Source organism: Triticum urartu, chromosome 6A (assembly GCF_056163025.1).
Source record: "Triticum urartu cultivar PI428250 chromosome 6A, HENAU_Tu73, whole genome shotgun sequence".
Taxonomy (NCBI): Eukaryota; Viridiplantae; Streptophyta; class Magnoliopsida; order Poales; family Poaceae; genus Triticum; species Triticum urartu.
The window spans coordinates 228,084,341-228,104,830 of NC_141878.1; positions in this window are offsets into that span (position 1 = coordinate 228,084,341).

Consider the following 20,490-nt stretch of genomic DNA (forward strand, 5'->3'; position numbering starts at 1 on the left):
TAAGTAGTACCTAGTCTATGGATATGTATAAAAAGAATGCGATTGCAAAATGACAGGATCATCATAAATTTGCCAGGGGCCACGACCGAGGTGGCGATCCTGAAGCAAGCGCTATCCGAGGCCGAAAACAAAGCAGCCAAGGAGCGCACCGAGCGGAAAAGGCATGAGGCACGGGTGGGCGAGGTGCAGCAAGAGCTCCACGCTCTCGTGACGAAGCACGAGGCGTTGGAGCTTGACTTGAAGACGCGAGAGTCTGAGCTTGCCACGACCCTCGAGAGCGCAAAGAGTGACAAGGCCGAAGCCCAAAAGGCCCTCCAGGAGATTGATGCGATGAAGAAGATAGGGGTGGGTGAAGGAAATATGCCCTAGAGGCAATAATAAAGTTATTATTTATTTCCTTATATCATGATAAATGTTTATTATTCATGCTAGAATTGTATTAACCGGAAACATAATACATGTGTGAATACATAGACAAACAGAGTGTCACTAGTATGCCTCTACTTGACTAGCTCATTAATCAAAGATGGTTATGTTTCCAAACCATGAACAATGAGTTGTTATTTGATTAACGGGATCACATCATTAAGTGAATGATCTGATTGACATGACCCATTCCATTAGCTTAGCACCCGATCGTTAAGTATGTTGCTATTGCTTTCTTCATGACTTATACATGTTCCTATGACTATGAGATTATGCAACTCCCGTTTGCCGGAGGAACACTTTGTGTGCTACCAAACGTCACACCGTAACTGGGTGATTATAAAGGAGCTCTACAGGTGTCTCCAAAGGTAAATGTTGGGTTGGCGTATTTTGAGATTAGGATTTGTCACTCTGATTGTCGGAGAGGTATCTCTGGGCCCTCTCGGTAATGCACATCACTTAAAGCCTTGCAAGCATTGCAACTAATGAGTTAGTTGCGGGATGATGTATTACAGAACGAGTAAAGAGACTTGCCGGTAACGAGATTGAACTAGGTATTGGAATACCGACGATCGAATCTCGGGCAAGTAACATACCGATGACAAAGGGAACAACGTATGTTGTTATGCGGTCTGACCGATAAAGATCTTCGTAGAATATGTAGGAGCCAATATGGGCATCCAGGTCCCGCTATTGGTTATTGACCAGAGACGTGTCTCGGTCATGTCTACATTGTTCTCGAACCCGTAGGGTCCGCACGCTTAAGGTTACGATGACAGTTATATTATGAGTTTATGCATTTTGATGTACCGAAGGTTGTTCGGAGTCCCGGATATGATCACGGACATGACGAGGAGTCTCGAAATGGTTGAGACATAAAGATTGATATATTGGAAGCCTATGTTTGGATATCGGAAGTGTTCCGGGTGAAATCGGGATTTTACGAGAGTACCGGGAGGTTACCGGAACCCCCCGGGGAGCTAAATGGGCCTTAATGGGCCTTGGTGGAAAAGAGAAGAGGCAGCCCATAGTGGGCCGCGCGCCCCTCCCCTCCCTTGGTCCGAATTGGACAAGGAGAGGGGAGCGGCCCCTCTCTCTCTTTTCCCCCCTCCACGAGTCCTATTCCAACTAGGATTGGGGGGGGGGGAATCCTACTCCCAGAGGGAGTAGGACTCTCCTGGCGCGCCCTATGTGGCCGGCCAGCCTCCCCCCTTTGGTCCTTTATATACTGAGGCAGAGGCACCCTAGAGACACACAAGTTGATCCACGTGATCTATTCCTTAGCCGTGTGCGGCGCCCCAGCCACGATAGTCCTCGATAATATTGTAGCGGTGCTTAGGCGAAGCCCTGCAGCAGTAGTACATCAAGATCGTCACTACGCCGTCGTGCTGACGGAACTCTTCCCCGACACTTTGCTGGATCGGAGTCCGGGGATCGTCATCGAGCTGAACGTGTGCTAAAACTCGGAGGTGCCGTAGTTTCGGTGCTTGATCGGTCGGGCCGTGAAGACGTACGACTACATCAACCAAACGCTTCCGTTGTCGATCTACAAGGTATGTAGATCACACTCTCCCCTCTCGTTGCTATGCATCACCATGATCTTGCGTGTGCGTAGGAATTTTTTTGAAATTACTACGTTACCCAACAGTGGGTAAGGCATTCTATATGCAAAGCAAGCATGTGAAAGTAAATTACTTGTTACTTACCCGAATCCGGAGCTCTCCAGGAGCATTCGCAGATTTGCCCCGCAGTGTGTTGGATGCCGCAACATTTTACCAGGCCGAGGAGGGAAGCTCAATGGAGAAGTTGTTCTGGGCTCAATATACTAGGACCGAACACCCGGTGCCTATGAGCGACCAGCTAAAGCAGCTGGTCGAGCTACACAAGACGGCCGAACAGGCCATGAAGGGCTTTATAGTCCGGCTGTGGCCTAGTGACGCCCTTCCGAACAGCTACTTCGGCCCGGTGAGGCGGCTTGTGGATGCCTGCCCATGGCTGGAAGTCGTCAAGCGGTCCGTCTGCATCGAAGGTGCACGCCCAGCTTTCGCCCGTGTGAAGGTGCAATGGGCCAAGCTAGACGCCGTGAAGCTGATCAAGGAAGGGCCTCTGGAGGGCAAGGAGCATCGCCACCCCGAGATGTACTATGAGGGTGTCCTGAAGGGTGCTTGTCTCGTAGCGGACGAGTGTACCAAAGATATAATATTTGAGTAAACCCGCTCGTGTAAACCTGTAGTTATGAAAACTTGTTCATATGCGCTATGCAACGCTTGTTTGAATTTAAAATATTACCTTCTGTTCGACTGTTTATCAAATCTGAGAGATGGCTAGTCGTCGGCTTCTGCCCCCACGCCACGAGTGCCGGGGTGTTCGGGATAAACCTGAGCACTCTTGTTCCCATTGTTGGGTCCTTCGAGGAAGGTGCTCAGCACAATGAACAAGGCAATCGGACTATAATGCGTTATCACTCTCACTTAGCCATAGAATTCTATAATTTTAAATTTCGGCGAAGCCCCTAGTATTCGGAAGGCCGAATCTGGGGCGTGATACACGCCTTAAGCCGGACAGGGCAGACTCCTCGCTCTAAGTGGCATAAGTCTTTAAGGACTCGAAAACCTCTCGAACAGCGACCAGTCTCTCGCCTTATCATGACAGTTAGTTTTAGCTTTCTCTACTGTGGTGCTTAGCCCAGCAGAACCGGGGCACAATTGCAGTAGTTCTCCCAGTGCTACCTTAGCCCATATAGCGGAACGTAAGGTACCAAAACATGGGAGCTGGGCAAACCCAACTATTGACCCAAGATATGATTCGGAGCTGATGCATATAGTGCTATAAGTTCGGGGTGCCGCACTATTGAAAGTGTCCGGACTTCTCACGCCCTGGGGTATGCTCAAGCCCCTAGCGTATTGGCCATACCAAACTGTACGGGTGCTGGATGTCATGAATGAACATATATATATATATATATATATATAAAGAAGAATGCAATAAAGCCTTAATGCAATACATTGTTTATTAAAAAACGTGTGTTAGAGCAGAATGATACAGGTAGTGCGATAAGCAAAAAGTAGGACTATGTCCCCTCCAAGGGCAAGCTGAGGAATAATATTAAAGCAAGTATTTCACTCGTTATCGTAATCCACCTGGAAGTTCCGTGGTGTGATGTAGCTTTCTGCCTCCTTGGTTGCTGCATCATGTGTTCGGCAATCATGTTACCAGACCGGGTTTCCAGAGGTTAAAGTCCTGAAAAGAAAAAAATAACAAAACGGGAAGCCCCTAGTGCGGTTTAAGCCGCGTCTTGGGGCGTGACGTAGTCATGCCCCCCTCCCCGCCTGTGCCCATGGTATTTTTAATGCGTAATTATGCGCATGGCACGAATTTCATCGTTTGGCTTGGGCTGGGGTGGGGGCCGCATTGCTATGCAAGCTCGGAACATGCCAGGCGGTCCTGTTGCTGATTACTCCGGTCGCGCTTGAAGGTGTTTGGGTCCTTAAACACCAAACTAGTGGATTGCCTTAAGAGGCTGCTTTGCGCTTCCGCTGCGAGGGCCACAGTGTGCTCCTCCGTTCGGAGAGAGAGCTCTGTGTTTCCGTTAACTGTAATGACCCCCTGAGGTCCTGGCATCTTGAGCTTGAGGTATGCATAATGCGGTACCGCATTGAATCTCGCAAAATGTGGTTCGCCCGAGCAGTGCATGATAACCACTGCGGAACGGGACTATTTCGAAGATTAACTCTTTGCTTCGGAAGTTATCCGGGGATCCGAAGACCACTTCCAGTGTGACTGAGCCTATGCAATGGGCCTCTACACCTGGTATGACGCCTTTAAAGGTCGTTTTTGTGGGTTTGATCCTTGAGGGGTCTATACCCATTTTGCGCACTGTGTCCTGGTAAAGCAGGTTCAGGCTGCTGCCGCCATCCATAAGGACTCGAGTGAGGTGAAATCCGTCAATGATTGGGTCTAGGACCAGTGCAGCAAATCCGCCAAGATGGATACTAGTGGGGTGGTCCCTGTGATCGAAGGTGATCGGACAGGAGGACCATGGGTTGATCTTTGGGGCGACTGGCTCCAACGCATATACGTCCCTGAGCGCACGCTTCCGCTCCCTCTTGGGGATGTGGGTTGCGTATATCATGTTCACCGTCCGCACTTGTGGGGGGGACCTCTTCTGTCCTCCGGTGTTCGGCTGCCAGGGCTCTTCCTCGTCATCGCTATGTGGCCCCTTATCTTTGTTTTCGGTATTTAACCTGCTAGCCTGCTTGAATTCCTAACAATCCCTATTGGTGTGGTTGGCTGGCTTGTCGGGGGTGCCGTGTATTTGACACGAGTGATTGAGTATGCGGTCCAAACTGGACGAGCCCGGAGTGCTTCTTTTAAATGCCTTTTTCCGCTGACCGGGTTTAGAGCCTTTGAATCCGGCATTGACTGCCGTATCCTCGGTATTGTCGCTGTTAATGCGGCGCTTATGTTTGTTGCGACGTGATCTGCCATTGCCGTCCTTGGTATCCGAAGTACCACGGTTCTTTGATATGTTATTACTGCGAGCCAGCCAGCTGTCTTCTCCCGCACAAAAGAGGGTCATGAGTGTCGTGAGGGCTGCCATAGATTTCGGCTTTTCCTGACCAAGGTGCCGGGCTAGCCACTCGTCACGAATGTTGTGTTTAAAAGCTGCTAGGGCCTCTGCATCCGGATAGTCGACGATTTGATTTTTCTTTGTTAGGAACCGTGTCCAGAATTGCCTGGCTGATTCCTCTGGCTGCTGAATTATATGTCTCAGGTCATCGGCGTCTGGTGGTCGCACATAAGTGCCCTGAAAGTTGTCGAGGAATGCGGCTTCCAGATCTTCCCAATAGCCAATGGACTCTGCTGGCAAGCTGTTGAGCCAATGCCGAGCTGGTCCTTTAAGTTTGAGTGGGAAGTATTTGATTGCATGTAGGTCATCACCGCGGGCCATGTGGATGTGCAGGAGGAAATCCTCGATCCATACCGCAGGATCTGTCGTGCCGTCGTATGATTCTATGTTTACGGGTTTGAAACCCTCTGGGATTTGATGATCCATTACTTCATCTGTGAAGAATAAGGGGTGTGCGGCACCTCTGTACTGGGCTATATCGTGACGCAACTCCAATGAGTCTTGTCCGCTGTGTGCGGCCCGGCCAGATTTACTTTTACTGTATCTGCATGATGTTTATCATCTCGCATAGTGGCGTGCCCTCATGATCCGTAGATCGATCTTGCATGTTTTGCTTTGTCCTCCAATACGTCTCGCAGGTCTGGCGTGTTTCCCCATGCCTTTTTATTTGAATGGTGTCGGGGTGCAGGCTGAGCTTTTGGCTGGAATGCCTCTCTATCGCGGCCACGAGGTGGCCGATCAGCCGCGTCATACGCTTCATCCTCCAGTCGGGGCAGCAACCTGCATTTTGGGTAACTCTTGGAGGGGCGTTCGAGTTTATATTCCTCGGCCGCGAGGACTTCAGTCCATCTGTCAGCTAGCAGATCTTGATCAACTTGAAGTTGTTGCTGCTTTTTCTTAAGGCTATTTGCCGTGGCTATAAGCCGGCGGTTGAAGCGCTCTTGTTCGACGGGATCCTCTGGCACGACGAATTCGTCATCGTCGAGGCTTGCCTCGTCTTCGGAGGGGGGCATGTAATTATTATCCTCCGCCTCTCCATCTGCCGCTCTCTCTGGAGGGCTGGCCTCTCCATCCTCCTGTCCTAGATCGTGCTGGAGGGGATTGTTGCCATCTTCGGCACTATCCGGAGTGTTATTATCTTCTGTGCCGATATCACCACTTTTGCTTTGGCGGGACTTAGAGCGGCGCCACTAACGTCAGCGCTTGGGTTGCTTCTTGGAGGGGTCATCCTCCGTTGTCTCGTCGCCATTGCCTTCTTTGGGTGTGTCCACCATGTATATATCGTATGATGAGGTGGCTGTCCAGTGCCCTGTGGGCAGTGGTTCCTCTTCATCTCCCGCATCGTCGTCCATACCGTCGATGTCTTCGGAGTTGAAGTCGAGCATGTTGGTTAAGTCGTCAACAGTGGCTACTAAGTGGGTGGTGGGTGGGCAGCGAGTTTCTTCGTCATCCGCATCCCAATCCTGCCAGACATAGTTCGGCCAGGATCCTCCTGACAAGGAGAGAGACCTTAATGAGTTCAGTATGTCGCCAAAGGGCGAGTGCTGAAAAATATCCGAGGAGGTAAACTACATGATCGGCGCCCAATCGGATTCGCTAGGAACGGGCGTAGGCGGTTCGGAGTCCGTGGCCAGAGAAGGATCCGGCAGTCTGACAACACGGCTCTCGTGCAGGGTAAGGTCGATGTTCGGCTCGATCGCCGCTGAGGGTAAGGCCTCCGTGGCGGGGTCCATCCACCCATCCATGGACGGCGCAACTGGCTCCGAATTGAGGGTCGGAGCGGCTGCCGGTGCGATCTCCTGAACACTGTCTGATGGTAGAGCTAAATCGTACTCATCGTGACCGCGTGACGCACAAGGCAGAGGCTCGAATCCGTCGAAGATCAAGTCTCCGCAGATATCGGCCGTGTAGTTTAGGCTTCCAAACCTGACCTGGTGGCCAGGGGCGTAACTTTCGATCTGCTCCAGATGGCCAAGCGAGTTGGCCCGCAGTGCGAAGCCGCCGAACACAAAGATCTGTCCAGGGAGAAAAGTCTCACCCTGGACTGCATCGCTATCGATGATCGTAGGAGCCATCAAGCCTAACGGCGACGACACAAAGGAACTCTCGATGAAAGCACCAATGTCGGTGTCAAAACCGGCGGATCTCGGGTAGGGGCTTCCAAACCTGACCTGGTGGCCAGGGGCGTAACTTTCGATCTGCTCCAGATGGCCAAGCGAGTTGGCCCGCAGTGCGAAGCCGCCGAACACAAAGATCTGTCCAGGGAGAAAAGTCTCACCCTGGACTGCATCGCTATCGATGATCGTAGGAGCCATCAAGCCTAACGGCGACGACACAAAGGAACTCTCGATGAAAGCACCAATGTCGGTGTCAAAACCGGCGGATCTCGGGTAGGGGGTCCCGAACTGTGCGTCTAAGGCGGATGGTAACAGGAGGCAGGGAACATGATGCTTTACCCAGGTTCGGGCCCTCTTGATGGAGGTAAAACCCCACGTCCTGCTTGATTTATTCTTGATGATATGAGTATTACAAGAGTTGATCTACCACGAGATCGGAGAGGCTAAACCCTAGAAGCTAGTCTATGGTATGATTGTATGTTGTCCTATGGACTAAAACCCTCCGGTTTATATAGACACCGGAAAGGGCTAGGGTCACACAAGGTCGGTTACAAAGGAGGAGATATACATATCTGTATTGCCTAGCTTGCCTTCCACGCCAAGTAGAGTCCCATCCAGACACGGGACGAAGTCTTCAATCTTGTATCTTCATAGTCTAACAGTCCGACCAAAGGATATAGTCCGGCTGTCCGGAGACCCCCTAATCCAGGACTCCCTCAATGCTCATAGCTGAATTAGCAACCAAGTGTTTGATTAGCGGTACAAGAAATGCACATGGACAATGGGCGTGAGTTCTGGCTGAGGATTATCATCTACTAAGAAGAATGTCTTCATGAATTTTCAGATCAAAAGGAGGATCCTAGGTGGTACTTGCTTTGCAAAGTACCACACTAGACAAAAATATGAATGTTGAAGCTGGGCTCAAAATAATGAATGTATTGAGCTGAAACTTGGTGGAGGACGGTTATTTGGGCATAGGAAAGCACAGTAGAAAATTTATACCATTTGGACATGCCAAAGTGGTACTTCCTTCACAATGCTCTTCTCTAGACAGAAACTTGGGAAAATTAGTGAGAGAAATTGGATAAATAAAATGAGCTCAAATTTTTTGTAGGTAAGTTACATAGGTATGGTCATGCCGTGGTAAATTTTCAGATGATTTGGGTAAGCCTAGCTAGTACTTACTTCACAAAGCTTCTCTCGAGATAGAAACTTTGAAAATTTCCTGAGAAAGATTTACCGAGAAAATGGAGCTGAATATTATCATGTGGCAATGATTTGTGTATGGAAGCGTGCCCAAAAAGTTTGAATGTAATAGGAGGGGTCTAGATAACACTTGCTTTGCAATGTGCCAATCTGGCCATAAAATATAAATTGAACCGGGGCTCACATAGATGATTTGACTAAGCTGTAATTTGGAGGAGGGTGATAATCTGGGCATATGAAGGAACTGTATAAATTTCATGTCATTTGGATATATAAAAATGGTACTTCCTTCACAAAGCTTCTAGCTAAACAAAAACTTTGGAAATTTGCCGAGGAACATTTACTAGGAAAATGGAGCTGAATTTTCTTATGAGGCAATGATTCGGATAGGAGAGAGTGACCAAAAAATTTGAGGGCAATCAAGAATATAAAAATAGTTCTTCCTTCACAAAGTGTTGTTCTAAACAGAATAGGAAATATGGGACTAACAGAAATATGGGTTGCTTCACAACCTAGGGCAAAAATTGAGACATGGACATGACACATAGGCAAAACTGATGAGGTGGCGCCTAGTCATAGAAATCCACCACAACTTACAAGGTTATGACCATCTATATTGGTCGTGATCAGCTAAAACTAAGGCAGCGGATCAATGTCGTCTGCTTTATGACCATTTCGTGTAAGAAAATTGCGACCTTTCTAACCAAAATGGTCGTTATGGTTTAGGGTTTATAGCCCCTCGAACAACTTTTGACCAATTGGTCTCAAATGGCCATAGATTTACGACCAATTCTTCCATGATCAATAACAGAAGGTCACAAGTTGACATATTTCTTGTGGTGTGCATGCATTGTAATTAATGCATATGTAAACACAACTTTTTGAGAAAATCATGCTATGGTGTATCATGTCAACTCATACAACAAGGAGAAGCTTCATTACTAGTACGCCCTCTCCCTCACCCATCCGCACGGTGGCTCATAAACGAGGAGAAGCTTTTGCTTACAACAAGCTCTCCCTCCCCAACACGGTGGACATACAGTAGTTGATTGGGTACTGTAGAAGTAGTAAAATCATTGTTTCACTTCCCAAAGAGGCGAAGAGCCAAGCGTAACCAGAACGTGGCAATTGTGAACGCTCGCGTGGCAGTCTTATGTGTAGGGGAGGGGCAGTTTTTTGGTAATTCTTTTCTACTTCTATTTGTGTCTAATAGGTGCCACCGTCGGATGCAGATCTTACGGTTACTGTGGTGATTGATAGTTATAGTTATCTTACAAAAATCAAATAATCCCAAAACAAACCCAACCACCTTTCTTATTTCTAGAGATGAATAGGAATCAACCAATAAGAGATGTGGGCCATGAATGTTTTTAATGCCTTGAGACGTACCTAGCATGGCATGCAGCGGTTAGTTCATTGCATGCAATGTCATTAAGTTCTCTCATTTTCATCTCTGCCTTAGTCGCGATGCACAATGTTGAACACCAGCGAGGGAGAGAGAGTAGTGGTTCCCAAATTGTTGAATGGCCAATGATGCGTCCTCATTCAATTAGCATGCAGAGGGAAATAATGGGAGAAGTAGAATGGAGCCAGCACGATGTGAATGCAACATAGTTTGTACTCTCATAAAAAGGTGCCCCACCACTCCAATCCATCTACTCCTAGTCTCTGCGGAACACTGCTCACACCAATACTAGCCCAAGACCAACTGACCAGAAGCCAAAGCACCCAAGGAGGCGCTAGACGCGAGCGGCAATCGGTTGTGCCAGATCATCCAAGATGCTGGCCTATGGCCCTGCACCACGCAGCGTTTCCAGACTGTGCTAGCGACCACCGTCATCATAGGCCTCGCCGACATCGGCTTCGCCTCTCGCATGGACGAGATGATGGTCCTCTCCATCCGCAAGTTCACCACCGTCAAGAAGCGCCCGGACGACCTTGCCGTCCTTGTCCAGCCCGAGCGCCCAGGCTCCTTGTTGCCTGCCACCCTCATCGGCCTCTAAGGTGATGAACTCTTTCGAGCAGTGGTGGCCCTGTAGCTGTCGGAACTCATGACGAAGAATATCCACCTCGAGGTCGCGCTCACCGTGCAACGCCTCACCATGAAAGAAACCGTCGACCTACACATCCACGTCTACAAGGAAATCATCTACATAGGCCACTACAAGGCCAGGGAGGACAAAAAGACATTGGCCTTCTTCGACCGGCTGGAATCTTCGGACGCTTTTGTTAAAGATCACCTTCACCTGGCCACGAAAGCCACTGCTACTTAACCGCCATTCAGTGGGTCGGCGCCCTGAGTAGAGGAGGAGGAGGTCGTCAATGGACATCTTTCTTCTTGCCTCCTGTAACCAACACTGCATCGCCTCGTGGCCATAATGTGTTAGTGTATTCATTTTTATTGCAGTCATAAATGACATGTGTGATCCCTTGCTCTTATTTGGCGTTAATTATATGTAGTATCAGTGTCTTCGTCCTGGTTTACTACCTATGTCCTTGTTTATTAGTCCCTTTTGTAATTTGTGCTAAATTTTGACCAAAGATTTAACTGACAAAATGTTAGTGCATGTCAACAAAATAATATCGTTGGATTCCTATTTGAACATAGAATTCTGGTGACATGCATGAACATTTTCATTAGTCAAATTTATGGTCAAAATTTGGCACAGTTTATGATGGGGACCAATAAACCAGGACGGAGGTGGACTGGTCACCATCGTGTTTTGTGCCAAATTTTGATTTTAGCTTTAAGTACGAGACCCAACCTACATGGAGTATATATTGGCGTGACAACCAAACTTATATATTCAAAACTGAGTGTTAGTACATGCCACGAGTTCAAAATAAGAAAGTGGAACAAGTACAGCATGCTTGTGTCGTTCGCGTCGCACCCCACACTATCATTCTGGCCTATCGGTCAGTGCACATTGGCTTGGCATTTTCTATCTACAAGTTAAAAAGGTAAAGATTGCCGCATTTGCGTCGCACCCCCACACGGCTTGTCTGGCACGCCGCTCAAGCTAGGGAACGCTGGTTGTCTTAGCATTTTCACTGTTAGGTGGGGTCGTAGTTCAGAAATCCTAGTATCATCAAATCCCCACCCCGCCCACCATGCGTCGGCTGAGAGAGAGAAACGAGGGAGCAGAGCTAGCTATAGCACCGACGCTGTTGTCAGATAGGACTCATGTAGATAGAATAGGAGTACTGGGTACTCGTATGTCCAGTACCTCCAGTTGGGTGTGTGCGATCTATACCTATCATCACTTTAGGTCTCCTATTCAAACCGCAGCTATGCTCCATAGTACGTATTTTTTCACGCATTTTACCTCCTATATGTACTTCTAGGCTATTTCCTCGTGCTTCCTTTCGCCGACATGTGGGACATAGAGCATCTCGGTCATAGTGCATGCACGACTCAGAGCATATGCAACCATGCCGACATAATTTACATTTCAAACCTAACAAATTACATGCAAGCCCTAGGAGAATAATTAATAAATAAATGAATTAATACATGCAAACCATATTATTTTCATTGAAACCGGATCACGTTCGTTAAATTTCGGACGTAACACATTGAAAAATAATGACCGGACCTAGCCCAGTCTAAGGGCCTCTTTGATTCGCAGGATACTGAAAACATAGGAATTGGGAAAGTATGATGGTGTTGAAACAAAAGGAGGAGGAAGAGGAGGAGTACTACACATGCTAGAGACTAGACTGTAGTACATTGTTTTACGGCCATATAACCACATTGTTTTCTATGGCCTATCGCCTGCTAGTTCACTAGGTTGCCATGTTTCGCACTCCGACGTGAGCAGTATATACTAGTACTATATATACTGCATGATTCTTTGCTCCTTCTTACATCGCCGACATGTGCGAGAGCCAGCATCCGAGTTGACATGTCATGCACTCGATTAGAGAGGGGAACTGAAGGGGTGTTGGCGTCCTAGGAACGGGGTCCCCAGACTTGCCTGCCTGTGGCCCAGAGGGTGGCTCCACCAACGGCCTGGTACGACCCACCTTTACCAGCAACTTCTCAAGACCCTCGCGAGGGGCCAGGCCTGGCAAGGTGGACGATGCCAAGACCTCCCTGGTGATAGCCTCACTAGGCTGGCTCCTGAGGAGCGGAGATATCTATGCAGGGAGCACCTCGCGAGGTTCACGGGACGCGCGCCATGATGACCAAGGCCAGGCAAGCGCCAGCGGGTGCAGTGTACCAGTTTCCTCTTTGGTGCTAAGGAGGCAAGTGCAGGCGCGGGGTATCGAGGAATTAGGCAAAGGTTTCCATATCGGTGCAACAAGACCAAGACCACCAGGATGGCAGGACGAAGGTCATCACGGAGCCCACAACAGCATCACCACCAGGACCTTTAGCAGGCAAAGACCCCTTTTGTCAGGATGGCTTGTACTAGTTGTCCCCCTTCAAACATGGCCGTTGTGGGATCCCTTCCTGCCTAACATTTGGGAAGAGGACCAAGGCCACTATAAATAGGACCTAGCCAGCAATGTAGTGGGGGATCGACTCATCTAGAAGAGAGAGAGAAAGGCATCTGGAATCGGATTCATTCCACCCTAGCGAGCTCACCAGTTCATTGAGCCCAAGAACTCACCTCCTGAGGCTGTTCATCCATTGTATTAGTTCGTCCTCAGCCCCCCGAGGCAATCCACGCACAAACTGGAGTAGGATATTACACTGCAAGTTTGCCTGAACTAGTAGAAACCCTCGTGTCTCTTGTTCTTTGGGTCTGTCGAGCTAGGCTGTGGAATTGAGCGTGCGATCAAGGAAGAGAGTGTTCTTTGTGCGCACCCCGGAGTTGGAACCTCACAAGGTTTGCCGGAACCCGTAATCCGGCATTTGGTGCGCCAGGTAGGGGTGCGCAGGAGCTCCGCCTCTTTGCTCGATCCGCCCCTCCACTCACTTCGTCTCTCCGCCCGGCCCTCATGGCAGGCGCCGCCCCACCGGCTGGGTTGACAGGCACGCAACAAGGCGCCATGGGCCTCTGGGCCTTCACCCTACCTTACGACAGGTGCAGTGGCCATGCAAGTTCAAGCCAGATATGCCGCCTCGCTATGATGGCGCGGTGGACCCAGCAACCTTCTTGTTGGTATACGAGGAGGCCGTTCGGGAAGCCGGAGAAGATGATAGGGTCATGGCCAACTGGTTCCCCATGGCCCTAGCCGGCGTGCAGCGTGCCTAGCTGCTCAGCCTTCCAGGATCTTCGGTAGCCTCCTGGGAAGAGGTGCACGGTCTCTTCGCCACACGCTTAGCGGCACCAGCGCCACTTGCCGTTGCTGCCATCCTCGGCGGCTCGCAGGCATCGCCCTCAGATCGCCACGTCAAGCAGTTCTTTCGCCGAATTGGCGCCGCCTCTGTGCAGCAGGGACCTCCCCCGGGATGGACGACGCCCAAGGCCGGCCTCACCTTCGACTCAGAGGACCATCTGGCGACCATCGTTGGCTCGAGCATGCTCCCGATGCTCTGCACGCCCACCGTCTGCAACGTGGCGGTAACCAAGACCCTCATTGACGGCGACGCTGGCCTCAACGTGCTCTCCATGGAAGCTTTCGGCTTGCTCCACGTGTCGCGTGGTCAGCTCCATCGCACCAAGCCCTTCTCCAGAATTTTTGGCGGTACCACCAGCCCCCCTAGGGCAGATCCGCCCCCCCCGTCACCTTCGGCACCCGCGACAACTATCGCACCGAGCTCATCGAATTCGACATCGCTGGCATCAACCTTCTGTACAACGCCATCCTCGGGTACCCATCCCTGGTTTATTTCATGGTTGCAACTCACCCCGCATACAAGTTCATGAAGATGCCGAGGAGCAATGGCGCCCTCACCGTGGCTGGAGACACCAAGGAGGACCTGATGGCCGCCTTTAGGGCCGCGGCGGCGGTGCGCCCTTCGAGCAAAGAAGCACCTGAGACCCAGGGGGCTACGCCGGCAAAGAAGAAGAAAATGTTCTCCCAAGATCGGGCCAAGATGAAGTAGGTGCCAGTTGATGAGGACGGGGCCTCAGGAGCCACCTTCACCATAGGCGCCAGCCTCGACCCGGACCAATAAGAGGCACTGGTGAAATTCCTGCGTGCAAACAAGGAGGTATTCGCCTGGGAGCCCAAGAAGTTGGAGGGGGTCCCAAGGGGAGTAATTGAGCACCACTTGAGGCTGTGCCCCAATGTGCGCCCGGTGAAACAGAAGGCGCGGCGACAGTCCATAGAGAAGCAGTCCTTCGTCATCCAGGAAACCCGCAAGCTACTGGTGGCGGGTGTTATCGGCGAAGTATGGTACCTGGAGTGGGTGGCAAACCCTGTCGTCATGCCCAAGAAGGGCAGGAAGGAACGCATGTGCATCGACTTCACCAACCTCAACAAGGCCTGCCCTCAGGACCCGTTCCCGCTTCCGCGCATCGATCAGATTGTCGAGTCCACCGCCGATTGTGACCTACTATGTTTCCTAGATGCCTTCTCAGGTTACCACCAGATTAAAATGGCGGTGGAGGACATAGAGCAGACGGCGTTCTTAACCCTGTGCGGGGTATACTGCTACACCTGCATGCCGTTCGGGCTGCGTAACGCTAGAGCGACCTTCTAGTGGCTGATGCACACGCCCTAGGCCAACAACTCGGGAGGAATGCTGAGGCCTATGTCGACGACATTGTGTTAAAATCTCGGTAGGCTAGGACCCTCATTCAGGATTTGGAGGAGACTTTTGCGATCCTGCGCAAGGTAGATCTGCGGCTCAACCCAGAGAAATGTGTGTTTGGCATCCCCTCCGGCAAGTTGCTGGGTTTCCTCATATCGCACAGGGGGATCGAGTCGAACTCGGAGAAGGTCAAAGCAATAGAAGACATGAGCCCGCCGCAGACTCTCAAGGAAATGCAAAAACTCGCGGGCTGCGTAACCTCACTGGGAGCTTCATCTCCAAGCTGGGGGAGCGCGCCCTCCCGTTCTTCAAGTTGATGAAGAGGAAGGGCCCGTTCGAGTGGACTCCGGAGGCTGACGTGGCGTTTCAAGACCTCAAGAGATACCTAACTAGTCCACCAGAGATGGTGGCACCTCGTCCTCTCGAGCCCCCGGTACTTTACCTGGCCGCCACAACTCATTCCGCTAGCGCAGCGCTGGTGGCCGTCCGGGAGGAGCGCCAGGCCAAGAGCCTGCTGCCCGATGTCGCGCATCCGGTCAGAATGGTGCAACACCAAGACAGCACCCCTGAAGCCACAACAGAGCCAGCAGACGACCGAGCACCACATGACAGTGCTCCTGTGGCCGCGGTAACCCCGATAGGCGACCGAACTCCTAAGGTCCCCCAGCCTCAGGAAATCACGGACTCCGCCAACGCTTCCACCCTCATTGAGCACCCGGTGTACTTCGTCAGCACGGTGTTGCGAGACGCGTGGGTCCGCTATCCCATGCAGCAAAAGCTTGTACTCGCGCTCCTCGTGGCCTCGCGCAAGTTACACCACTACTTTCCAGGCCACCCCATCAAGGTCGTCTCAGCTTACCCGTTGGAGAGGGTACTCCGAAGCCTAAACACAGCGGGGAGGGTCGCTGGGTGGAACATCAAGCTGCAGGCCTTCCAGCTGGAGTTCAGAACCACCAGGGTCATCAAGGGAGCCTAGCTCGCAGACTTCATAGTGGAATGGACTAACGCTCCAGGGCCTGAAGCATGCGAGGATCGGTCCCTCTCACCAGGGAAGAAAGCACCAGACGGCTGGGTCATGTACTTCGATGGTGCCCCCGCGCACCAGGGCGCGGGGGCTGGAGCTGTACTCATCTTGCCCACCCAAGAGAAGCTCTACTATGCCTTGCAGCTCTGCTTCCAGTGGGGTGAGAAGGTCTCCAACAACATCGCGGAGTATGAAGGTTTGATCGTCGGTCTCAAGGCTACGGCGGCTTTGGGAGTAAAGTGCCTCACCATCAAGGGCGACTCTCAGCTCCTCGTCAACTTCTCCAACAAGGTGTACGAGCCAAAGGACGAGCGCATGGTGGCATCCCACGCGGAGGTATGAAAAATGGAGAAGCGCGTTTTTGGCCTAGAACAACAACATTTGCCCCGCGGCACAAACAAGGAAGCTGATGATATCGGCAAGAGGGCGTCAAGGCATCATCCCCAGGAGCCCGGCATCTTCGAGGAGTGGCACATCAGGCCTTCAGCGGCCCTTCTGGCAGCGGAGCCTATGCCGCCTCAGGAAGAGCTCCCCTCGCCACAAACCTCAGGAGCTCCCGCCTGCGGCCTGATCTCAGGAGCGCGCCTGCTCCTCGTGCTTGAACCCCAGGAGGGGTGCTAGACTGAAGAATTCAAGGCGTACCTGTTGCAAGGGGCTTTGCCAGAGAAGGAGGAGGACGCGAAGCGCGTAGCTTGGCAGGCTACAACCCACTTCATCCAGGACGGTGAGCTGTACCGAAAACGACCGAATGATGTTTCCTTGCGATGCTACAGGGAGCAGGGGCATGAGCTGTTAGCTGACATACACGTCGGAGACTACGAGCATCACTCGTCGTCACGCACCTTCGTGGGCAAGGGATTTCGCAACGGATTCTATTGGCCCACAACACTCAATGACGCAGCCGAGCTGGTGAAATCCTGCGAGGCCTGCCAATTCCATGCCAAACAAATCCACCAGCCTGCCCAGGGCATCCAGACCATCCCACTCTCGTGGCTGTTTGCGGTCTGGGGGCTGGATATCCTAGGACCATTCCCTCGAGCACCTGGGGGCTACCGCTACCTCTACATCGCCATCGACAAGTTCACCAAGTGGGCAGAGGTGGCAGCCGTCCGCACCATCCCAGCCGGCTCGACAGTTAATTCATCAAGGGCCTCCTGAGCTGGTTCAGAGTCCCTAATCGCATAATCACCGACAACGGCTCGCAGTTCACTAGCAATCTCTTCAAAACGTATTGTGCTAAACTTGGAACGAAGATAGGCTATGCCTTAGTGGCACACCCCAGGAGCAACGGCAACCTGAGCGCGCCAATGTGGAGGTCTTGAGAGGCCTTAAGACAAGGACCTTCAAGAAGAAGCTCGAGGCATGTGGTAGGGGCTGGCATGATAAGCTCCAGTCCGTGATGTGGTCCATCCGCACCACTTCCACCAAGCCAACAGGCGAGATCCCATTCTTCCTCGTCTACGGAGCCGAAGGGGTTCTCCCTCACAAGGTCAAGCATCGCTCCGTGTGGGTCTTGGCATTTGTCGATGCACGTCAGGACGCCATGCGGGGAGTGGACCTCGTGCTGGGGGAGGAACGCCATCGACAAGCCTCACTTCGAGCGGCAATCTACCAGCAGGCACTGTGACAGTACCACAACCGCAGCGTCTGCCTGTCGGTACACACAAGTAGGGTCTCTCTTTTGTACCCTTTACTTGTGCGCGGACAGTTAGAGCCGCGCCTGTGGCCATACCTAGCGGGGAAGAGGAAGCAAAAGCACAAGACAGCCGGAACAATGCCAAGACAAGAGACACAAAGAGCAAGAGGGCGAGGTGGACTCCCACGATAAGACCCTTGTCGGGGCATCCTCCGCAGCCCCGACAAGAGCCTTGCCGGGGCAACTTACCCAACGCCAGCAGACGCGCCACCCTTGAGCCCAAGGGTTCCAACACCATCAACCACATTGGAACCAAGGCTCAGGAGGCACCTCCATGGTCACATACAAATCTTTGTGAAGACAAAGAGCCCACAAGACTAGATGATGACCAAAAGACAAGACAATCGCAAGCCCCCTTGTCGAGGATGCCCCCGAGGCCCCGACAAGGCTCCTTGCCGAAAACACTCGCATGGCCCTGGCAAGACTCTTGCCGAGGGTAATAAAAAGACACCGTCAAGACCCTTGCCAGGAATATACGCGGGACCGCGACAAGATCGTACCGCCCCGTCACCGCCCCAGCTCAGCGGCCAAACCACCAACTGAGGCTAGTACCCACATGGCAGTATGTGGATGCTGATCCAGCTAGTCAAGCACTTGCGTGGTGCCATGCAGATCTTCGTGAAGACCCTACCACCACGCCATCTCAGCAGCCTGCCAGCTTATGTGGTGCTGCATGCCTCGTTGGCCTGGACGCGTGTCGGAGCAAGGCGGAACGGCAACGGACGGGACGAGCCTCAATGCCATCCCCAATAAAGCAACGAGACACCTGAGGGGCGCATTTAATGCAACTTGTCCTATAATGACAGGCGATAAGCTTGTACACTATTTACCTTTCCACCTCCTGTGTGCCACTGTGGCGACCCCTTTTTGACTATAAAAGGAGGCCCGAGGCGTACTGGAGGAGGATTCGGATCTTTTGGACTACGCACGCATCGCAGCTAGTTCGGAAGCTCAAGAACACTCAAATATACACCAAAGCAGGACTAGGGCATTACGCATCCTTGCGGCCCGAACCTGGGTAAACGATCTTTGTGCTGGCTACTAGACCCGCTCTTTGCACAACCCCGCGCCCGCCAACCATAGAAGGGATCCCAGTGATTCCATAGGTGTCGTTTCCACTGACATCTTTGGCGCGCTAGGTAGGGGCCGCGGTTGTGGAAATATGGTCTAGTTGGTACATCGGTTTCGTCGTGGTCATCACCCCAAGGAAGAAGACGACCGAATGAGCGGCATCACTTACAGGAAAGCTAAGTGATTCGAAACTTTGAGTAATTCTTTTATGTATAAGGTTGTTTTCCTCGGAGATCCTGCTCTTGGTATGAAAAACCTGCACGCGATGGGGGCCTTCCGCTATTGGAAACACCCTTGTTCTATTTCGAGTCCGCTCAACAGTTCAAGCGGCCGAGTCGAGAACAGCAAGGTGGCCTTCCTGCTATTGGCAACGCCCTTGTTCTGTTTTGAGTCCACTCAACAGTTCAAGCGGCCGTGCTGAGAATGACAAGGTGGTTTACTTGGCCGCAGGCACACCCGGCCGGTTGCGAGGATCCGTCCTCAAAACGCCGCAGCCTAGGTTCGCGTGCCAGCAAGCCTATCCAGTTGAGCGTAGGGGTGTACATACAAAGAACGATCGAACAGGAAAATAACATGCATTGTTTCAAGGTACTTCAGAGTTATATTACATCAATTGTTGCTTTGGTTCAAACTAAAGATAAAAATTGTCTTGGTTATGAACCCGCAGCGGTGATGAGAAAGGGGTGCCTAGTCCCGACGCTGGCCCTCTATCCTCCAAACTCCGTCGACGCGGCTGATGATGGGCTCAATACGCTCTTCGAGCACCGCGAGGTCCACACCCTCCGGCAAGCTCTCTAGTGCGGCGTCGAAGTCGAGGTAGGGGTTCCAGTACGCCACCTTGGTGAGGACCTTGGTCAGGACATCCCGGCAAAGCTTCCGGGCCTCATTGGCCAGGGAGGTCGCTCTGTTGGAGCGGAATTGCTCCATAGCTCCAAGAACGCCCTCGAAGAACAGGGTCATTTTGGCATTGGGACTCATGTTTGGCTCCGGGGCGTACCTCACGTTCGGCATCCCCATGGTAGCCAGCTGCGTGTTGATCCTATTGTCGAGGCGGCTGATCCAAAGGTTTTCGCCTTTCACAAAATCCGCGTGGTTGGCGCCGTCATTCCTCCGCAGCTGCCTCTCGGCCTCCAGATCTTTGGTCAGGGTCTCCTCCCGGGCCCTGACCTCCGAAAGCGTCCCCTCATTGGCCTCAGAGAGCAGCTCGACCTTGTCGAGGACTATGGCCTGCCCGTCAGCCAAGGCACCTTTGACCGCATCCCTCTCCTACGTCAGCTCTAGGACCTGCTTCTTCAGCCCGTCCCGCTCCACCTCCAGCTCATTCACCTTGCCAGCCTGGACCTGGGCCTGAGCATTGAGTGTCTCCTCGTGCCTCTACTTCAGCTCCCGGGTCCGCTGCACGACAACCTTCTCGACCTCCCCATCCTTGCAGCGGAGTGTCGCGGGAAGCTTCTCCTCATGAGCGGCAAGGTCCTCCTCTTGGGAGTTCAGCACGGCCTGATGATGGTGTCGAGCGGCCTCGTCCTTGGTGGCCTGAGCTTTCGCCGCCTCCTGGGCCTTCTCGATGTCAACTTTCTTCAGGAGAAGCTCCTACTTGCGCTCGGCCAGCAGATCTTGGGCAGACTTCAGTTCCTCATAGGCCTGGCAGAACCAAGCCTACGTCTCGGCAAC